Source organism: Vidua macroura, chromosome 9 (genome assembly GCF_024509145.1).
Source record: "Vidua macroura isolate BioBank_ID:100142 chromosome 9, ASM2450914v1, whole genome shotgun sequence".
Taxonomy (NCBI): Eukaryota; Metazoa; Chordata; class Aves; order Passeriformes; family Viduidae; genus Vidua; species Vidua macroura.
Genome location: NC_071579.1, coordinates 5,116,287 through 5,139,142, shown reverse-complemented (window position 1 = coordinate 5,139,142; position 22,856 = coordinate 5,116,287). Strand labels below are relative to the sequence as shown.

At 41.3% G+C, this 22,856-nt stretch overlaps 1 protein-coding gene across 3 annotated transcripts in view; it reads left to right on the top strand.

Annotated features, from left to right (window-relative positions):
* Nucleotides 1-14,313: 14,313 nt before the first annotated feature.
* The window catches only part of RALGPS2 (Ral GEF with PH domain and SH3 binding motif 2), a 114,322-nt gene continuing 105,779 nt past the window's right edge, over nt 14,314-22,856 (top strand). For all 3 annotated transcript variants that reach the window (XM_053984665.1, XM_053984666.1, XM_053984667.1), the window contains exon 1: nt 14,314-14,516. The gene's annotated coding sequence lies outside the window, so the exon portion shown is untranslated. The remainder of the gene's footprint in view (nt 14,517-22,856) is intronic.

Here is a 22,856-nt window from a genome sequence, read left to right as displayed (position 1 = left end):
GCGGACACTGCAGCTAAAACAATTTTAATTTGCTCCTTGGTTCCCATCTGCTGTCCAGGACACAAGGAATCAAGTAATCATTGAGAGAGGCCTGTCTGTTGTGTGGGGATAGATGGGGCAACGTGGCAGGGCTGGATCAGGAGTGTCTAGACAAGCACTGAGCTCCCGCTGGATTTGGTGTGCTCAGATTTTGCTCAGCAGGGAGGCTCTGCAATGCCAAGGGGTTCGGAGGTGGAAAACACTTCCTTGATGTCCAGCCTGCTTCTCTGAGCAGAGGAGAGTGACACTGAAGGGACAGCGCAATGGGTTGCCCAGTGAAATGCAGTTGCATCAGATTGGAGACACTCTAAATCTGATGGTCTCTTTAATAAGCTCAAAAACAATCAACATATATGGAATTGGGAAATTACTGGGTTAACACAATGATGCATTATCTATGAGACAGTTCTGTTGTTTGGAGTCCAAGTACTATTTGCATTTATTTTCTGGCAAACATTATACATTGTCATGGATAATTCTTCCATTTGTGTATTTCAAATGTGTCTGCCTCGCTTATTTGTACCACGAAATCCCTAGCTGAAAATGAAAATGGTAAAAAAAAATTGTGGTGGCTTACTGAGTGACCTGCAAATGGAGTTGGGTATGTGCACATGTCTTCCACAAGTGCCACAATACAGACCATCAACCACTACTTATGTGAAGGTACAGATAGTGTATAACTAGCCAAGTGCCTTGTTCCAAACTGAAATGAAATGGATTAGATTAAACCACCTTCACTGACTATCTTATTTTACTGTATTGAATAATACAAAAGTTACAATTATCACTAGCAGCTGTCTTATGGGAAATCCTTTTGTGCAAAGGGTATCATCAGAATAATTGTATTAAACACAACTTGCTGAGAAAATTATTTGGGTAATTTCCAAAAGAGTTAATGTGAAGGAAGATTTCTTTGAATTAAGATTCCATAGATTTTGACTTCCTAAAAATGATGTCATCTTCCCTGTCCCACTTGGAGGAACTTATTTCAGACAGTCTTCTGTTCTAATGTGCAGATTTTGTCTCTTGGTTAGAGATGCTTCATGTCCTGATGACTCCCGATACTGTTCTCAATGCATGTTTGAAAGGTTCTGTATTTTTCTTTCCCATAGGGTTGTGTAGAAATGGGCAGTCAATTAAAAATGTACATGCACTGAGTTGTATGTATGCATAAAATCCACAAACTTAGAGTATATTTCTTTATTTTATGTTTGGTGAAAGAGGCACATACCTCTGTTTTGCTTAGAATGCTTTTTACTGAAGTAATTTCTCCCTTCAGTATCATATTAAAGTCTGTATTTCCAAACTCTTGACCTAAGCAAAAAAGCATTAGCTGTTTGTCTCACAGTTACCAATCTCACTGAAATGCTTGAGATCTGGGAATAAAAGGCCTCAACACAGCTGTGTTGAAAACAGCACAGAGGTTTTTTTCAAAGGGCTTCACCTGCAAAATTGGTATTCTTGTGACCTCTGAGATCTGGCTGCTATTTACTGAGTTCAATTCAAGGTTTCTTATGTGTTCTTAAAGGGTTTTAGTAATACAGGGTTCTGATCCTCAGTGTTGTTCTCTTTTTGCACTGTATTACAGGAGAGGCTCTGGAGAACAGGCCTGCAAGATGACAATTGATGGCAATTGACAGCCGGTTGAGGCCCCAAGTCCCTTGGGTGACTTGCTGTCACTGGTGAGGCTCCAGCCTCAGATTTCCTGCCCAGGACCTCTCAAGTCAAAATGTTGATCATTTCATTTAATCACCAAACCCCACTGCCATGCTGCTGATGTGGGTAAAGCAAAAGGAGTTGATGTGCTTGAAGGTTGTTTTTTCCTAGTTTGAAGGCTGTGGCTTTCTTTCACAGGAATCACTAAAGGGTTTTGAGAAGTAAGTTTTAAAATGCCTGTTGACATTTCAAGGATGTTCGCGCTACACTGATGCTGAGTTTCTGCTTAACATAAAACTCTGTGTTAATACCTTGTGACTTCTGTAGTGTAGTAAACCTGCCACCTGGAGAAACCATTCTATTGCTGTTCCTTTTGGTGTCATTAGGTGAGCTCAGCGAGGCAGGTGACACCGAGTGGCGCTCAATGTTTCCCAAGTGAGAGCCTGATGGAACACACTCTCAGGCAGGAGGCGGCGTCAGGGCAAGCATTAGGCAATGAGATGTGACAGTGGCTGTAATGCCAGGATATCCTTGTGCAGGCACAGGGAGTTGCTGGGCACTGGACTGACAGCCTGACCTGACAAATGGTCTGTTTCCTGACAGCCTTTCTCTGCATACATAAAAAAAGCTTCAATGTAAATAGGCAGGAGCAGAGCTTTCTCAAAAACTCTCACAAATTTTAATGTCAGTGATTTTTTTTCCAATTTTCTCTCACTCTTCAGTAAGTTCCAGGGTTTTCCAGGGATTTTTCTTTTGAATAATCAGAAGAGACAAGGGAGCAAAATTAATAATTAAAAAACCTGTGGAAAGTACCTTGACATTGTAAGTGGAGGGGAAAGATGATTGCAAGCTATCTCGCAATTCTAAGACTCCCCCCTGCCCCCCCCCCAAAAATAAAAATCTTTATTTGCAAATTGCCTGAATTTGGAAGCTCTGCAGATGTCGCAAAGAATGGTAAAGAAAACAGCAGAACTGTTCAGCAGGATTCTTTTGCACATTTTAATTGCTTGACATAATGTGGATAGCAGACACTGCTGCTCTGGGAAACATCTCTTCCACATCCATAGTTTCCTCCCTCTTTGCCTGTGTGTGGGAGGGGGGATTACTGCATGGCCATATGGGAGGCAGCTCATGCAGAACAGTTTCTTACTGAGCCCTGCTGCAGGAGCCGTGGAGGCAAAGGGAGCAGGAAATGATGGAGGAGGGGACAGGGCTCCAACAACGCTTAATGGAAGGGATGCAGAAATCCCCTGAGGAAATAAGGGGCTGAGGACATGGAGGCTTTGACCCTTCCATATGCCTCGCAAGACCCCAAGTGGAGAGGCAGTCTAAGAAATTTATCAATGTGAACTCCTTTTTTCCTACTTCATAGGATTTTCCACTGGACATGAAGGAGAAGTGTATATATTACTTAATAGCAAACTGAAATGAAGGTTGGCTGGTTGATAGTTCTTGTGTAAATCAGTAGGCTGGATCATAGTTTTATGTTCATAATATATTGAAGTGGAGAAATAGCTGCTTTAAACAATATCAATCCTCCTTCCTGGGAGGCTTCCAGGCCTCCAGGCTCTTCCAAGAGCCTGGAAACTCCAAATATGAAAGGTTGGGGAGGGGGTGGGTTATATAGGAGCAAGCCAGCACTTTATATTCTCCTTGTTTCATTTATCCAGATCAAATCCTCTTCCACATTTCTGAGGCAGCTGCAGACTTACTGACCTTGCATTCAATCAGTGACCCATCAGTAGTGCTTGGTATAAGAGAGATGTCCTTAAATCAGCATTCATCTTTCTGGCCAAAACCTCCCCATGGAAAAACCCCAATGCTCGAATGAGCCCAGCTTTTCATCTATAGAAGGAAATCTCAGAGAATTCTTCAGATTGTCTCAGATCAACAAGAGAGAGAGGCCCTGCTGAAATCTGACATATCCTCTGGGATCTGTGGGAGTCAAGGACAGTTTTCCCCAGGCAGGCAGCTTTTCCAGCCAGCTCCCTAGCTGCATGGACTTTCTCTGAGACACTACATGGGAACTGTGCAGAAGAGATAATATGGTCCTCTGCCAATTAATTTTTCCTGGCATGTTTCCATGGGCCTGAAGAGCAGAAAACATGTGAAGAAGTAGGAGGGAAGATGTGGTCCTGTGTATTTTCCTGAAAAGCTAGCTCTGTTCCACACAGCTGCTAGTGGTTCTCTCCCTTTATATTTTTCCTAATAAAAAGAGAAGCATAAAGTTACTTAATTATTTTCCTAAGGATGTTTTCTAAGCTGTTATGCATATTCTGTTACTGCTTTTCAAGTCTTGCCTGTTTTATCACACAGTGGCATTTTTATTCTCTTTATTGTCACAGGTCAGTAGACCTGCTAGGAAGTCAAATTGCCCTCATTCTGTTCTGCTTACAAAAGATAAGAGCTGGGAACTGGGTAATATCTTCTCAGTGTACTTCTGTAAGCATCCATCCAACCTGCTGCCTTTCCTCATGGCTCATTGTGCAGCAATTGCTTTAAATACCTGTCTCCAGTTACTTAATAGAAAGAAACCAGCAAAAGAGATTTATTAAACTGAAAGGGAAAAGTCTTGAAAGATGTTTCCTGCCTGTAGGGATCCAAACATAAGCACTTAACTCAAATGGGATTAGAGGATACAAGGGAGAAACAGATGACCTTTTTTCTAAGATCCTATCTTAACGTTCTTTTTCCAAATACACAGTGACATAAATTTCACATATGCACATGCTTATTCCCTCTGCCTCCAAGCAAAGTTGATGCAGTCTGACTTTTTAATAATCTATTATAAATAACTGGTCATAAAAAACCACAAATATTAAAAGCAAGGTATAATGAACCTGAACTTTATGTAAAATAGATAAAGGAGAGAAATGTCTCTAGTGAGCGATCAGTTTATGTGGTGAAGCATCACCAACAGTAAGGCTTGCACTGTCAGCACATTGTTATTATACATGTATATGTCTAACCATTAAAAAAATCTTCCAAGCTCTTTGTTTCCTTTGCTGAACTATTTGTTCTCTGGCACAGAGCCAGAGTATGTTGCATTAATATGCATCTAAAGAGAGTAGAAACTGTCACTACCTGCAGATGTGTGTACCTACAAGTGCATTGGCCTCCTGGTGTCACTGGAGGATGATGATGATGATAACAGAGGGAAGAAATTTGTCTCTTATTCTCAGTAACATCAATAGAACAAAACACTTAAATATATTGTTTCTAGTTTCTCTTGTTTTACAGTCTTCTCTTGTAGTTCTTTTAAAATCTTCTTCATAATATTCTTTTATTTTTTACATGGATTTTAAGCCAGAAGGCAAAATGCAAAATAGTGTTTAAGCTAAGGATCTATTGCTAAAAATATTATCATATTTTTCATGTTTTCCATATGCTCTGTTTAATTATATAGTACTTGTATCCTATTCAATTTTTATTGTCATATGCCCATAATTAAGAAAACTGCTTGATTTTAAGTTCACCTTCTAAAATCTGCTCCCAACACCAAATCTACATTATATCATACTTCTCTTATCTCAATAAACCCCACCTGAACTGCTGTTGATTGACACAGAGGTTCCCAAATTCAGTTTGTTTGAACAGTATGCAGAAGTCCAGAAGAATGGTCCTTGTGAAGGACCGTTGGAAAACTCTAATTTCTGACTCAAGTTCAGGATTTGCCTCTTCAGTCTTATCTTCTTTACTGAAAACTAAGAGTGTGTTAAGGTACATCTAAAACACACAGCACTGCAAAACAATGTAGTTTATTTACCCTTCTCCTCTAGGGAGAACAAGATAATAAATGGGTCCAATTTTAGTTGCTGTTTATAATGTGCTGAAAAGTGTCCAGATCACGCGTTGGCAAAAGCGATGTCATAAACTGTGGTATAGAATAAACTACTCCAATCCTACATTATATCAGAATAATTGGTGGGAAAGTATTTTCTCCTGCAGCTCTCAAGGGATAATTTATAATGAATGTCTAGTTTTTCAGGGTGTAACCATGCTCCTTTGAGTCTCAGGTATGTGTTTTTTCTAATATTACATGGCATACAGAAGTAGCTGGAGAGGACATTTTAAAGTGATAACTTAGATTGTAGCAGTGTTGAATGTTTACTTCTAATGTATTTGTAGAAAGTATTAACCACAAACTATCAGAAACTCTCTTTAGAAAATGTTATCATAGATTAGGTTCCTTGTCCTCATGATGGATGGGTCCTCTCTTGAAAAGTAAAAGAAAACCCTGGAAACAGAGATTTCATCCTTTCACAGAGTCAGCATGTGTCTTGTTTAGGTTTGTAAGACTCAGATTTCAATATTTAAATAAATCTTTTAATCTTTCCAAGGATCGCAATGGGAAAGGATGATATGCAAATGATAATTAGCTTATGCATGTCAGGTTTGGTCACAGACTCAATCAGACTGCAGTAAAACTTAAGGTGAACACCAGCTAAAGTACAGCCATTGTATTTTTGAAATTTCGTTGCTGAATGCACTTCGAAGCCTTTCAAGAGTATACAGGAAAAATCTCTTCAAAATTTCAGAAGTTTGGAAACCATCTCCAGCTGAGTCACATTTAAAAACACTGGACTGTTTAGTCCAAGTGCTCCAGGTCAGATGATTTTTTTCTCAAGAAATAAGCCTTGCTTCCATACACACTGACTTATTTACTTTAAAAATACATTTATTGGTGTGTTTTCTTTCATTTATCAGAAGCTATTCTGATGAATGTTAAAGTGACTTTTCAGCATGGGTATTATAAGAATGTGAAAATGTCATTATTATTGTTTCTATTTAAAATGAAATTTTGAAAACTCTGCACTTTCCCCATAGTATTTGTATTGGTAAGAAAAGTCTTTCATGCCTTAAGACAGAATTTGGATCTAGAAACCTGGATTAATTTTAAACATGGATTTCTTAGTTTGGGTAGAGAATACTGAAACCTTATGCACGTGTTTTCCTAAATGTTTTCTTTTCCTTTTAATGTAAATTGTCTAGAACAGTGTTTGCTAAGTCCTAACATTCAACATTTTCTCCATGTCCTGACTCTGTAACTGAACCCAATCATCCTGACAATACCAGAGATACACAGGAAAAAAACACAGTATTTGGAGTAGCTGAGGCATTACCTTTTTTTGTTCATTTGAAAACGAGTGAGTATACTATAATTTGGCTTTCTAACTTTCACTGAGGAAGGTATGGAGCAAAACACCATCCATCCACCTATTCATCTAATTCCAGCTGCCAGCAAAGCCCTGGGGCATGCAGTAGCACGGTACCAAAGGGATTACCAGCAGCTCAGACTGACAGACAAGATGCACAGACTGCAGCAGATGATGGCTGGCTGCTCTGCTTATCCCAAAGGTATTCCCAAGACAATTGTGTAAGTTGTTCTGAAAATGCTGGCTGTAAAGCAATGTGGCTTGTCTATCTTAGTAATTTAAGCAATGTGTTTATTGACTCTAAAGTTGAACTGTCTGAACTCTCCACATCCTTCATAGCAAAGCCCTCCAGTAGAGCAAGGCCTTTAATGGAGCTGCACCTATTTATACCATTAGAAATTATAGGCATAGATTTTCAGACAAGGATTATTACCTGTGGATAGAAAAGCCATGTTAAATTTGCCTTCTTATGCATTATTTCTGAAAATACTTCACAATGTTTAACAAACACTACAAAAAAATCTGGTTTCCCATCTTTGCAAGCAGTAACAATTATAATGGTAGGGGATAGAAGCAGCAGAGTAAACCAACCAAGGGAGCAAATACTGAAAAGCAGAGTTACCAAGTCCAGGTACTTCCTATGAAGCTCAAGGGAATGATTAGGTGATATCCATAATTTCTTCTATATAGGCGAAAGCAACAACCCAAGAAAATAAATTTAACAAAACTCTTAGAGAAGGGATGAGGCAATTTTTTAGCATGACCGTATTGTTATTGCATCAAGCCTCACCTGCAAGAAGATGCTCAGTGCATCTCTAATACCTTTCAAGGATTTCAAGACTCCAAATAAACACTGAGATGGATTATGACTGCCCATTCTATAGCTGCAGAGGGTGATGGATGCAGAGCAAAGTGCTCCCCTAACATGAGGACCATCAGGCTGCAGTGTTGCCCAGAAGGCAGGAGCACAGGATTTGTGGAATTGCTCTTCTTTGTCCTCCTCACACAGAAAAGAGAGCGAGCTGTGGCTCTGTCCTTCCTGCTCCTCCATGTTTGGACAAGGAGAGGTAAGTACAAAGCACATCTCAAAGGAACACAACTATCAAGGCTTCCCACAGTGCAAATAAAGAATTCTAGGAAGTTTCCTTCTTTTTAAAGCAAAATACTTCCTGATCTCCCCAGGTAACATTACCTCTCAGTGACAATTTGACTGATTAACTGAATGGTAGCTTAATCTGCTCCAAATTTATTACACTCCATAACAAAACTATTCTAATCTATGGGTGCAGTGTTTCCTGTTGTACAGTGAGATGTAAAGATTCCTGGAAAGTTCACCTGAGCATCTCACTCAACATTCCCAACCACAACAATTGAGAGCCAAAGGGGTTGTGGGTTTCGTTTTCCAGTTGTTAAACATTTTGCTCAAATTTTGAAAAATACTTTTTTTCTTTTCCAGATAGTTGTTTAATCACTGCTTGAGGGTGAAAAGAAGTGCATAGGAGCAGATGGCAAGAACACAGGATTTAAGGAGGGGACAGATGTAACCATATTAGGGAGCCTGGAAGATAAATCTCTTGAAATCTTGTGGCAGACGTGATCATTACTTTGTTTACACAGATGAAATATGACTTGTTTCAATTAACAGTTGCTGTTGACCATATTTGGTATCTTTCCCCTTCAGATGGCCATTAAAACCTGTTGTAAATCATCATGTTTGTGCTACTTCCATACTGTGCATAAATCATGTAGGCATCCCAGAATCTCCACCCTTTTTGGAAAATGTGTAGATAGATATTTATACAACAAAAAAATGGTGCTTGCTTCCTTTTAAGCAGGTTAGCAGTAGTGATGTGTTGTCTCTGGTGATGTACCAGGGAAGCAGAAAAAGAAGGACATCTGCATTCAGCCTCTGTGCTGCCAATCAGGGCTTTGCCTCTGGCTCCCTCCCCGCTGCTGCCAGCAGTGTCCCTGTCGCAAACGGCTCAAACAGAAAGCACGGTTTGAGTTCCCTACATCTGCAGCGTGGGAAGGCAGCACAGGGAAGATCAGCCTTCTCATTCTGTGGAAAATCCATAGGTTGTGTGAGAGACAGTGAGGAAATAACGTGGGCAGCTTCCTCGCTGCTGAGACGTGTGGAAGAGCCTTTGCTGAAAACAATGCCTTTGCTTGGGAAAACAATGTTTTGCAGATGTAGAGGAAGTCCTCTTAAATCAGCTGTGTGTGTTTATACTGACTTTACATGTAAATATAAATATATATATATACTTTTATTTTTTTTTTTTTACATGTATGCTTGGGCGAGTTCAGAAGCTGCTGCTTGAATATACTCGTTTTAAAGTTGTGATTTTTTAAAATATTAAGAAAAACCCCAAGCTGGTTCAGAGTGCTCTTGTGTTGTTCTAATTCCAGCTCCTCACTTTATCATTACCGGAAATGAGAAACAAGCAGAGGTGTAAGCCTAAGGAGGTGTTCTAGTGTTAATCACAACACCTTTGGGAGCAAATATTAGCACATCAGTTGAACACAGTGAGTGAGAGGAGCTGTGAGACATCCATCTACACATCAGCATAGCATTATTAGTAATATTTTTCTCCTCCAGCTCTAAACTTATAGGGTGTCTAGTGTCTATTTGAACCATAGTTCACACATAGGGTGTCTAGTGTCTATTTGAACCAGATTTCTCTGGTACAGACATTTTTTTATCAATTAATTTTTTTTCTTAGTTTCAAATTTAACTGAATGGACTGAAAATTTCATTTGGTTATGATTGAAGCAGGAAGCTCATCCTCCTTATTAAGGGGTAGAAGCGAATATATATATATATGTATTATGTATTAAGCAAATACATCCTTCAAAAGGAAAGAGGAAGATGGTGATAGTTACAGCAATGTTATATTTATCCAATTCTCACTCCTATTTTCCCCTGTAACGAAGGCAAAGACATCGCAGAGGATCACAGATCAAAAAGAAGGAGTATGTAGGTGTAAATGTCACAGACTGTGCACCTTACTAGAACCTGGATATTAATTGCACAATTAATATTAATGACAGTGCATTTATAAAAGACCTGTATAGGTAAGCACTCTAAAATCAGGAAATAATAGAATTAAGGTGACAGACACCACAACTGTGCTGCAATTGTGAGAAATGATTACGCACTTTAAACAAAAAAATTATACCATTTTCTTTTCATAAGTTGACAAGTAAATTTAGCAATATTTTGCATTTCTTTAGTGTTTCTCACCCTGATGTACTTGTGTGAATTAAGTACAGTCAGACTCATTAAATAACTTAGTCAAAGAGTAAGAATAGAAAATAACATTTACAGGTTATATAAATAAAATATTTTCTACTATATTCTCAATCCTTAGGGAACTATATACTTCAGCAGACATCCAGTTGGGACATCCTATATCAAATTGATTTTAACTGATGACTTTTTATGATAGTAACTGTTTCTAGATTCAGGCAATGATAGAAGAACTTTACTTAGTGCCAAGCAATTAGTAATTAATGAACTAGGTATCAAAATGTATGATATAATTTTTCAAATAATTTCTTAAAAGATGAAAAAGATACTTCCTGAGCACTTTTCTGCAGTACTGAGGAAGCTTGGATGAAAGGCAGCAAAATTAATTTGATTTTATATTAGTGTGTAGTTTTAATCCCAGTGCATGGTATGTCCACTCAAAGTACTATTTCTCCTTTTTTCTTAAATTGTATCGAATTATCTGTGTTATAATCTACACAAGTAAAGCCGATTACATTAAAGTAACTTACATTAGGAATGTTCTATTCTGAATTGCTTATGCCACCTTCTGTTATTGAAAAAGTATAATAAACTGTACTCTGCTGGCATTTTATAGACTTAAAATTTACATCAACAAATGCCCTGGATTGCAATGTCAACATTTCATTACAGCCACTCCTGCAAGCATATTGCAGTTTGTGTATGGAAGCATACACCTTTAGTGCTGCCTAACGGAAAAATGGTTTTCATGTGTGAAATTAAAAGCAGCCAGATAGATTTCCTCCTCTCAATTAGTAGATTATGTTGAAGATGCAAGGTGTTGCTTTCAAAAGGAACTGTTATATCCTCTATAATTTGGGAGGGTTGGGTACAGTGAAGCTGGTTACAGTCATGTAGGGAGATGAAGCTGGTTAGGCAGTGAATTATAAAAATAATCATTCCTAAAATCTAGGATACTTATGTCCAAAAAAAGAACCTCTGAGATCCATAGTAAATAATTATTCAGAAGAATAGTGCAAGCTGGCCAGACAAATACCATTCCCAAATTTGCTTTCTCGGGTGAATGTTGGCGATGGCAAGTGTGCTGTCCTGTGGGCTGTAAGATTTTCAGCTGTGTTCATTCACAGCAATTCCCATGACTGTGTTGGTTCAGGTTTGGCCCTCTGCACCCATTCCCTCACAAGCTGCCAGTCACAAGGGACAGTGGTTTCCTGTTATTTTTGACAGCAGCTTTCTTCATTATAACTGACTATTTTGCCACATATTTTCATCTAGTCATTTCCTCTTCTCACTGCTTCTTGTGATTTGAATATCCAACAGCACAGCTGCAACATTCAACTAATAATGTATTTTAAATGGAATATTTAGGAAAATGGGGAAGATCTGTACCTATAAAATAATAAGGAACTTCGGCTATGTGTATAGAGTTGGCAAGTGAGTATTGGAAGGTGGTTTCTTGGAAAAGATTTGGAATTGTAGGTGAAAAGCAGCTAAATGTGGGGCTCTGGTATAAAACTTGAGTGGAATTGAGCATTTCAGTTTCACAGTCTAATGTACATTCTCCTCCTTGCTCATTCTCCAAAACTTTTTAATATTAAATGATGGCAAGACAGACAACATTTTCTTGTTTTCTCATTTTCTCTCTTATGTGTTGTGTGCATGACTGTGTTCATAAACTGAGGAGAGATTTCTACTGAAGCACTGCCTAGGATGCCTGAGCATTTCTTAAACAATTTCCTTTGGTTTAGACCCCTCTGTGATGCCCACTCAGAATTCTTTCCTCCAGTATCCACTGCATTGTACTGATGATTATTTATCACTATTGAATGCCACTGTATTTTCTTCCTACACAGCTGGGTCACTCCAAGTATCTTCACCATCTGCCCCAAAATTTGGAGTAATGTCGTGCCTCCTGCAAATGTTGTCTCCTTCTGTACCACTTTTTTTCTAGATTATTTTAAGGGTATTCACAACAAAATTAAAACCACCTTACTCTTCTGGATTTTCACCACGATTATGAATGACTACACATTCTCCTGTTTAATCTCCGTTAGTTTTGGGTATATGACATTGCTTTTTTCCTCATAACCCATTAGGCAGTTTTTCTGGAAGCATGTAGTGAGAGGATTGTAAAATATCTTTGAAAATTTGTCACCTAATCCATATATACACTCCCAAGCTTGTTTTACAAGATAAAGTAGTTTTTCTCCTGCTTTTGTGAAGGAGAATAGCTTACAAAAAATATCCCATTGCTTTCCCCTTCTGAGGTGTTTTTACTACTTTTTCTTTTCTCTTATTCCTCGATTATTTTAGAGCTCTTTTTCAACCTTAACAATTCCATGACTTTGTAATATTTTCTTATTTCTATATTACAAATTTTTGTGTTTCCAAATCTGGTGAAGCATTCTTTGCATCCACTGACTCACCTGTTGAAAACCTTGCAGCAGGATGGCATTTGGCATTTCATTTTCCTTTTATTTATTCTGGTTCAGAATGAATTTGAGACTGTACTAGATTACCGTGGCAAAAAAAAAAACCAAAACAAAAAAAACCAAAAAAACCCAAAAAAACCCAAAAAAAAAAAACAAACCAAAAAAAAAACAAAAAACAAACAAAAAAAAAAAAAAAACAAAAACAAAAAAACCAAGGGGAAACAGTGCTATCTTTCTAGGCACAAAACTTTATTAGAATTGGGGAAATGGCACTGTACCTAAAAGTAATGCTTTTCTTTGTTCCTTGTCAAACTTGTACCTGTAGTTTCACAAATCCTGCCTGCCTTATTCCCCTGCCACAGATTTAAAAGCTGGTACCCTCTTTCCAGCCTGCTGGACTTGCTTAATCTGGATCATAGTACCTGTATTCTCACCAGTCTGCAAGTCTAATAAAAATCAATCATTCTGCATAGCAGGTGGCTCTGTATTTCATTAAAACCCATAGCAGGCAGCCATAGATCCAATGGCAGCAGTTCCAGTACAGGAACAAATTACCAACTCCATCTCCCATAGATGTGAAGGAAACAGTGACTGTCTTAACTCCTCGACAGGATGAAAACAAGTCAATTCACAATTTAATGAGATTAGGCATTGCTTTCAAAGCATTCAGAATACGTATAAATGGTAGCTATTAATTATTGCAATAACTCACTGGGGCCACAGCCTGCCTGGCTGGGGCTGTGGATGGGAAGGTGGCGATGCCAACTCCTGTCCCCACAAGGGTAGCACTGCCAACTCTGGTGACTGTAGAGCAACTCTTGCAAAACCTTGTGGTTTTCTGAGGGCTTTCACTCCAGAAATGGTGCAAACACCTTGAAGGCCTTGCTTTACCCCCATAAACTGATTTTTTTCCCCCCCATAAACTGATTATTCCCTAAAGACTGTGGGAGCAGAGAAGGAAATCATAAAAGTCATTGCACTGCCTCCCTTCAGGATAGGGTTCTTAGCAATATAATAGTTTTTATTTTGGGGCCAGTTCCTTTCCTTGCCCCTGTTGCCTTTTGGCTCGTTAGGAAGCGACGCCTCACTGAGAGCTCAGCCTGGATTACAGGAGTTTCAGGAGGGACCTTCTCGCTCTCCACAGCGCCCTGACAAGGAAGGTGGGGCCAGGTGGGGTCGGGCTCTGCTCCCAGGGCACAAGGGACAGCACAAGGGGGAATGGTCCTGAGCTGCACCAGGAGAGGTTTAGCTTGGACAGCAGCAAGAGTTCCTTCACAGAAAGGGTGACGATGTAAATGTTAAATGAACTTTGCAGTGAGGGTGGCAGACCACTGGCACAGCTGTCCAGGGAGGGCGTGCAGTCTCCCTCTAAGGAGCCATTCCAAACCCGTCTGGATGCGTTCCTGTGTCACCTGCTCCGTTGGACTGGATAGTGCCCAGAGGTTCCTTCCAACCCAAACAATACTAGGATTCTGTAATGAGGCTGCCTAGGGAGGCGGCGGAGTCACAGTCCCTGCAGGTGTTTCGGGATGTGGCATCGAGAGCCCTTGGTCTGCTTGCCGCGGTGGCCCCGCTGCTCTAGCCCAACCCCTCTGCTCCCGTGCGGGAGCGAGCGCAGGGCTCCCCGCCCTCAGCGCCGCCTGGGGGCGGCCGGGGCGGCACTGAGGCGGCGCGTGCGCAGCCCGCGCGCGGCGCCGGGAGGAGGCGGGTCGGGGGGGGGGGCTGTCCACGCATGCGCGGGCGGGGCGGACGCCCCCCCCCCCCCCGCCTGCCCCCCCACGCCGTGTGTGTGTGTGTGTGTGTGTGTGTGTGTGTGTGTGTGTGTGTGTGAGTGAGTGAGTGAGTGAGTGTGTGGGGCAGAGTGGCCGCGGCCGCCCCGCGCCTGCGGAGCCAGGGGCGCGCAGGAACCCGCGCAGACACCGCAGCCCCTCCGCCAGCACCTCCGAGCGGCCGCCCCGCCGTCATCCATCCCCCCTCTCGCAGGTGAGCTGCGCTGTCGCGGCGGGGAGAAGGAGGAGGAGGGAGCCGGCGCCCGCCTCCGTGGGGCTCATTGTCCGGCTCCTCAGAGGAGGAGGAGAGAAGAAAGGAGGCTTCACCCCGGCTCGCACGGCGGGCCTTGCAGGGCTCTTGCCGGCCGGGGATTGGAGGCGCTCCGTCCCCTCCCAGATCCGGGGAGGGTCTCGGTCCCCCGGGGCTCCGCCGCCCACCTGCCGCCCTCTCCTCCTCCTCCTCCTCCTCCTCTTCTTCTTCTTCTTCTTCTTCTTCTTCTTCCTCCTCCTCCTCGAACGGGGGTGGCGAGGAGCAGAGCCCCCTCTCCCCGGTGAGGCACCAGCCTGGCTGCGGGACGGAGGGTTGCGGGGCTTGGGGAGAGATGTTCCCCCCCCCGGTGCCTGCGTGCGGGGCTGAAGAGTGGGTTATAAGGTGGACAGCCCACCGCTGCTGTCTGTGGAGCCCTCGGGGACGGGGGTTTTGGTGCGTGGGGACGGGCAGAGCCGCGTCCGCGCGTGGAGCACCGCGGGGGCCGGAGGGCGGCCGGGGCGGAGCGGGGGCTGTGGCGAAGAGATACCGCTATCCATCGGTCCTGCCCGAGGGATGGGCCCAGCGACCGGGGCACGAGGGGCAGGGCAGCGCACAGGGATGGGGACACGAGAAACAGCATGGACAGTGGCTGTAAGCAGGGGATGAACACCACGTCGCACCACTTACGTGTAAAGCAGGGTAATCTCAGAGCATGTTACCTTCCACTAGACGGAAATCTGCTTTAGAGGATGGACAAATAGATGCTGTTTATTAGACATGAGGCATGTTTAGCATTGTTTCTTTCCTGGCAGCAGATGCTGGAAAGGCAGTTCTGTAGCTATATTTCAAAACACGATGAGTGGTAATGACAGGTAATATTTTGGAGTAACTTGCCCTGTGGGTTTAATAGTAGTTGCAGGCCTGGTGAAATTCCGTGGATGTGTATCCCTATTTGCAGGTTTCCTGTACTGATACTACTGGAGAGATCCCTCTACTGAAAAAAGGTGCTTTTGCACAGGTCTTATTGCACGTCTCCTTCTGTGCCTCTGCTGAATTAAAGAGCTTTGCAATCACAGATAGCTAGAAGAGGTGGAGACTATTTCTTTTCAAATGGGATCGGTAGATAATCAGGCAATCAAATGTTTGATAGGCCTACAGCTTTTTAGGTTTTCTCAGGATTGGAAAATATGGGATGCACAATGATTGTTTTCTATTTTTCTCTTATCACTGTTTGCTTCTGCAGCTGACTTCATTTTAGTTGTACTATGGTGGTGTTTATTTCTAAACAAAATGGTTATAACATTCTGTTCATGCCAACTGGTGGTTTGAGACCCTTTTTGGTATATAGACCTATTGCATGTTTTACTGGTTGTGCATAATTTTATTTAATGAACTTCAACTTATCAGGTGTTCGTTTTAAAACATTATTAACTCTCAACAGGGCATTAAAAATAATACATGGACCAAGCTTGAGAACTACTCATGCATTTTTTTTTTTTGTATTGTTGTAAGATGTAGTATGTGGTAGCAGAGCCAAAGGATTTCCATAGACACCTCTGCATGAGCTGTACTGCCTTGGACCCTGCTTTTGGGAGCTGATATGATCCACATGGGTACCAAAACAGCTGGACTGAGTTGGCATCATCAAGTGGCACAACATAATGTTGTACAGAAGTTGATAATGATTTTTTTCTAGCCATGTCTCTGATTACTCTGGAAAATATTTTACGTTTCTGGACTACATAAGTAAATTCCTTTTTTTTGGTGTTTTTTTTTTTTTAATTTCGATGGCAGGCTTTTTTTTTAAAGGAAATTCCTTGCAGAAACAGAAATATACCTGCTTTCCACAGCCTCTGCATATCCCTGCTCATGGGTTGTCTGCAGTCCTGCTTGGAAGTTGACTAAAGCTGGGTCACTGGAATTGAGAGGGTGCCCTCTGGTGACATCTGTATTTGGAGTTTGGGCTGCATGTAAAAGAGCACTTCGGCTAGCCTGGAATTAAATATTTCTCCCAGCACAGCTGGGGGTGTGTTCTGCGCTGCGATGCTAGTGTGGCTTGGCTGAGATGGGGGACAAGCATTTGTGAATTAATGTGGAGGATGTACAGCAGTCCCTTGGTGTCTGGGAGCCCCCTTGTGAAATATTCTACCTTGTAATGTATTTTGCTGCATTTTAATATGAAATGTTTAACTCAGTCCAGTGGAGACAACACTCCCCGCCCCCCCCAAGAAAACTCCCTTTATGAGGTTATCCTGTTTACTCAGCAGTGGGTTTTGTTTGGGTTTTGGGTTTTTTTTTTTTTCCCTGTAGAAATGTGGGGGTTTTCCTGCAGAATTTTGGAGAGGTCTTTTCCTTTTTACACTTCTATCTTGCCTTGTGAGTGTAGATTAAAAATGGCAGTGTTTAATTGTTTTATTGATCTTTCTGCTGCTCAGCACTAAGGAACAAGAATGAAGATACAGGGCTACCTTTAACTTCAACCACTTGTGTAAACTTTGATTTTTGAAATTGACTGTGATTTTTGAATGACTGTGATTTTTTGAAACTTTAATTTTTGAAATTGACTGAAATTGACAAAATTACATTTGTACAGAAAAGTAATGCTGTCATAGTGTACTAATGTTCTGCTTGATGTGTTTGAATATTAAAAGATTTGAATTGACAAGTCACACCTCCGTCTTAATCAGTTTATTCCACTATTTTTTTTTGCATTGAGATTAGGGGTTAATCTTTTCCTTTATATTTGCTTGAAGCTGAGTCATTTGAGCTGCTCCTTTCATTCAATAACTAAAGCTGAATTGAAAATATCCTTTAGGGGTGGAGAGTGTAATTGGTTGCATTTCTTCAAAGTATAAGCCACCAATGGCATGATGTATTTATCTTCTAAGTATTGGTTTATAGTTCTTGTTAGAAAACAGACTTAGAAATGTGTTTTCAAAATAATGAAAGATTTCTGTTAAAAATCTTTGCATTTAAATACCTGGAACTTCTGCAGTAGGAATCATCTTTTAATATAAGTGTATGTGTCATATTTACTGCATGAACAGAAGCTTTGTGGGCTTCATGCTTGGTCTGTTTATGAATTAATCACCTTAAAAGACTGCTGAAGTGAGTGTGTCTTAATGTTGCAGTTGGGCGTTTTAAGTAGATTCTCTTTGTGCTCAGTCCCCTGGAATGTGTGGATGTGTGACTGCAACTCTTTTTGCTTCACAGAGATCCATAAAAGCCTTGTAGGATTCTAGGGAGAATGGCATTGGAGTCCTAGCTGTGGGCAAGCTGGTCCCACCTGGGCTTCTGCCCAGCAGGATGGGGCCATCCGAGATGGGAGCTTGAGCAATGGAGGGTGAAGTGTGGAAGGGCTCCCAGTGCTGGCTCTGCAGTCAGGAGGAACTGTCAGGAGAAGGTGGGGAACAGGGAGAGGGTGGCCCAAAGTCCTAAAGAGGGAGGGTGTATCATGCATTGTGGTGTGTTGTGAACACTGGAGCTGCTGGCTGTGACTCAGGAGTAAGAATGGCATAAATGATGGGCATTGAAGCGGCTTGTGGCCGAGGGAGGCTGTTCCTAGTCTGTGTTTCAGTTTATAGGAGAGTTTGTCTCAAAAGGGACCTGTTTGGTAAATCTTATAGTACAGCATATAAAACATTGGGAAGTCTAGTGAGTCACTATGAAGTATTTTAAAATGCAGTGTTACTGACCTGCATATAAGATTGATCTTTACTCTCTTGGACTCGCTGCTCTGAGGTGTGCTGCTCTAGTACACTCTCAGCTGGTGTTTTCAGAACTCCCCAGGGGCTTCTAGATGAGTTGTAGACTGTCATGTGGCACAAGTGGTGTCTTCCTTGAACCCACGGAGATCCCCACGGAGTGCTTCCTACCCCAGCCTTATTGGCACTGTAACTTTTTACATGTCAGTAACTCAGCACAGACAACACCTGGATGGCAAGGTGTACTTTTCCATAAGGATAGGATTCCCTTTCTCTTCCCATGGCTTTGTTGTTCTACAGTCCTGACTTACAAGAATGACAGTTTAGGTAAAATTGGGAAAAGAAGCAGCTGTGTACCTTGCAGGGCCTGGAGGCTTTGCCCTTATTTCTATAGGTCTGCACTGTTTAGGTGTGTTTTGGCTCTTTGTATCAACTGCATCAAGTCAAGGTTTCCTGCCCTAGAAACTCCCTGGCTGTGCTGCTGGCACTGAGAAGCTCTAGAGCTGTTTGGTCAGAATATCAAGAAACTCTCTTATCAGCCCCTCCCTCATATTTGTGTTTTAAAAACCTGCCTATTTCTCAGTGGTAAAGAGCAGCCTCCTTTGTTAAAAATTAAGGCTGTAACATGGCAGGTGATTTCATGCCAGACTTGAGAGACCAATACATCTATGGTCAAGGGGTAGCCTTTCCCTTTTCTCTTCTGCAGGCTGATGTTGCTTGTGGTCCCCTATGATAGGATAGATCTTGATTCAAACTCCTAAGAATAGTTATTTATTCTGTTTCTTTGAGATGCAGGATTTGTGGCCTGTTCTCCATGCCTGTTTCAGAATTTAATTTGTTTTTAAACATACACTTACATTCTGTAGGCAAGAGAAGCTTGGGATGGCGTGGGAACGTGTGCCTGCCCTATTTTCCCTGGTCTGACTAAGGAGACTGTGAGTCTCTCCCATGTATTTCAAGTGTGACCACAACAGTTAATGTACCTCAGTGCCTCATCAGTATGTAGTTGAGATTTGAACATGGATTAGAACAAGCTGGCTAAGTTCAATCCAGATAAAATATACATGATGATGTGGATGTAATTATCAGCCTTCCTAATTGAAGGGCTGCATTTGCCATTTGGTAGAAGCATTAGTGCCCTCTGGTGACTCACGTTTATTACTTGTTCTTAGCAATCATATTGAAGCAGTAAAATCAGATGTTTTTAAGTCTTTAACTGGAAGACTGAGACCCCCTCCTCAGCTGATTAGACCTGGGAAGCTTGACTGGAAGTCATCTTTGCCCCTCCTCCCGTGGGTTTTAGATAGTAATGTACTTCCTAGTGCAAGTAAGGAATTGTAATAAGCCTGGGAGAGTTAAGGAGTTGAAAACAGCATGCCCAAGGCATAAGCAGAACTGCCAGCGAGGGAATTTGATTGTGGAGCTTGCTATGAGCTCTTCCGCCAAAAAGTGGTTGGCCCAATTTATTAATTTCTTGGAGCTCATGAATCTCTTGACTTACACTGCTTGTCCTGTGTGTCCACCAGCTGTCTGAGGGCTAAAGTGCTCAGAGAAGAAATGGATAACAGGGTTTGCAGAGGAGAAGCTTGAGTTACCCTGGATCTCATGCTGTAATTTCATTTTAAAGTGATTTGGATGCAGAATGTGGTGCAGAAGGCTTTTCTGGCTTTGGAACTGCCTCAGTAGCACTTAGGCTTTGGGATATGTATGTGTCACCTCTTTTCCTCTTTAATGGAGCTGTGCTATTGGCAGCAATCAATTAAGTCTGAAGTGACCTAGGTCTGGCTGTCCATGCTCTGACCATTGCTGTAGTAGTGTGGCATTAAAAGTTGTTTGATTTGTGCCTCCCTCATTATTCATTAAGGGGTAGCTTGGAGACTGTGTAATCTGCTCTCATTGAAATGGGCTCAGAGTGATCGTGCTGGAGAAGAAGGATATTGATCTTTTTCAGAAGTTGAAGGTGTATTTCTTAGATAATAATGGCTAGATAAAACTGGCAGAGATCCTGAAAAAAGTGATCTTAATGCAGTTTGTAAATTGGATTGCTTTTATCACATTATTAATGTGCCCAGGGTTTGGGTAATTGTCTAGACTCTAGTATATTTTCATTTAGATTTAGAATTAGTGGTATAATGTCACAGAGTGACTGGACTCAGACTAATAAGTGAGTAAGCAGGACTAGTACAAAACACATTTTCTGCTGTGGTACATCATTTTCAGATTAATGTGTAGGCAGGCAGAAGCCTCCAGTGAAAAGCTGAAAGTCTCATCTCAAATTACTGTTTTTCTTTATTAGCTTTATATATGAATTTGTCTGAGGAGGTGTGTAAGCACAGATAGACTTGTGAGTTCTGTGTAAAACTCAAATCTATAAACTCTGTGAATGGTTGTTTCTAGTCCACTTGTTTTATTGCTAGGTTGTTTGTGTAATCTTCTAATTGCTCTGAATTTCTGTTGCTTGCTTGAGAACTTTGGGGTCCTCCACAGCTGTAACTAATCTAAGTTGGTTTGTAATTGAATTAGGTTGTGACCCCATGTGCAGTGAGACAGCTTATTTATTGACTGCTCACTTCTCACCCTGTATTGGCAGAAATAGATAATGCAGTAGAGAGAACTGCATCAGGGAACTTACCCAGCTAAGAAATTGAGCTATCCCCCCAGTCCTTGCCTTGTTTTTCAGTTTGATAGGTCCCCCAAACTGTTCACTTCAGCTATACAAAATCTTGGGATAATGTTGTGGCAGAGAAAGGAACATGAAAAAGCATTATTGGGGAGGCTACTGGCAAGTATAAAATCAAGTTCCCATAAACCAGCTGAAATCAAAAGTGGATCAAATGACAATTGTTAATTAGCTGAGCTTGTGGAGTGGTTATCTTGACTCCCTAGCTGGGTGTGCAAGTCTGGATGCTTGGAGTAAAGTTGAAACTTTTTCAGATTTTATGCCGAAAAACTTGAGGCACTTTAGGATCCCTGTGGCACTTCTGAAAACCCCTTTTGGATAGAGCTGAACTCTACTATTGTTGCATCTTTTACAGTAGGCTATTGAAGTGAGTTGGCAGTGATGATGGTGTTGGTGGAAACTTCGTAATATAGCTGATCACGTCGAGAAGTCTGTAAAGTATTTTGGGAATTCCACAAGCATCTGCAGTTAGCAGACTGAGGTGTTAGAATGCTGGTAGCATTGCATAGTTTCTTACGTGTTCATTGTGGATTTCAAAATGCACATAAATTCTAAGTGTCAGATCAGTAAAAAGGTCCAAAGATTCAAGCTGCTCACTTTCCCATTACTGCATCACTGTTTTGTGCTGTCACTAACTAGTAACTTCAGTATTATGAAGTGTATTGATAAAGCACATGGTTATGTGGATGACTCATAATTGTTGTACTCCCTCTCCCACTGTCATGTAATTAACTTTCCCTGTGTGGTTAAAGGGCACCTGAACAGTGCTGCTGTTGCTGGCAGGTCCAGACCACTCTGCCAACAGCCACTTTCCCCATGTGCTTTATTGGTAAGTCTACCTGAGAAGGGGCAGCTATCTCGTGTATTTTTAGAATATTAGTCATGTACTTTTAGACTGACCAGTTTGTTTAGGCATTAGTCATCAGGCTTGTCTGGTAGGTACCTCTAAATAATTTTGATACAATTACTGATCAGACTTTTACAGAAATATGCCAACAGGCATTTTGGAAAAGAGTAATGTGTAAGAGTAGAATCTATTGACTTTAGTCCTTCCATGCAGTTGAAGTGATTTTCAAGTATTTTCTGGAGCTCAGAGTGCAAAATTACTGAAGTATTAGCAAAATTTCTGCTTAGCTGCATTACGGACCCTCTGCTTCTGAGAGACATGAGTGTGGTAGACAGTGAGCAGCCTGAAACTTGAGGCATTTGTTAGGGTGGGTAAAACCTGGCCCTTACAGGTCTGCCTCAAGATAAGATGAAGTTAAACATTACCTGGCTATAAGGCTTTATTATTATTATCTTTTAATATGTCATTCACTGATGGTGTCAGGTGTGTAGTTTCTTAGGAAACTGTTTCCTGTGTTCTTTATATAATTGCAAATGTCCCTCTGTGGTAGAAATGTTTTTGCTACTTTGTGTTTGAAAAAGGCTTTGCTCATCACCCATTGCTGGTTGGTTGCTCTGTTGATGATACATAATTTCTTACAGTCCTCCTTTGGGGATCTTTTCCCTCCTAGGCTGGGCCTATTCTGGATTTATTTTGAACAGACTTTGCCATGTAGCTCTTTGATAATAGATTTTGGTATTCATAGCCTTGATAATAGATTTTGGTATTCTTAGCCTTGCTAAGTTTTTAATGATGCTTTAAACAAGTACATATTGTGTTGCATTGGACAAAGGAAGGTAGCAGTACCAAATCTAATCACAGTGTGAAACTGTGATTCTTTGATTATCTTTCATACCCTTGGGTACCTGTAGGTATGCTGGCAAAATATGATTTTATGTGTGGAGGTTGTTCAGTTCTACTGCCAGTATCTATTAAAGCGGCTGAGTGTCCACCTGGAATAATTTCAAAGAAATTTGGAGAGGAAAATTATGTTATCCAAATTGTAGTCAGGAGATGAAACAAAAAGGTAAGCT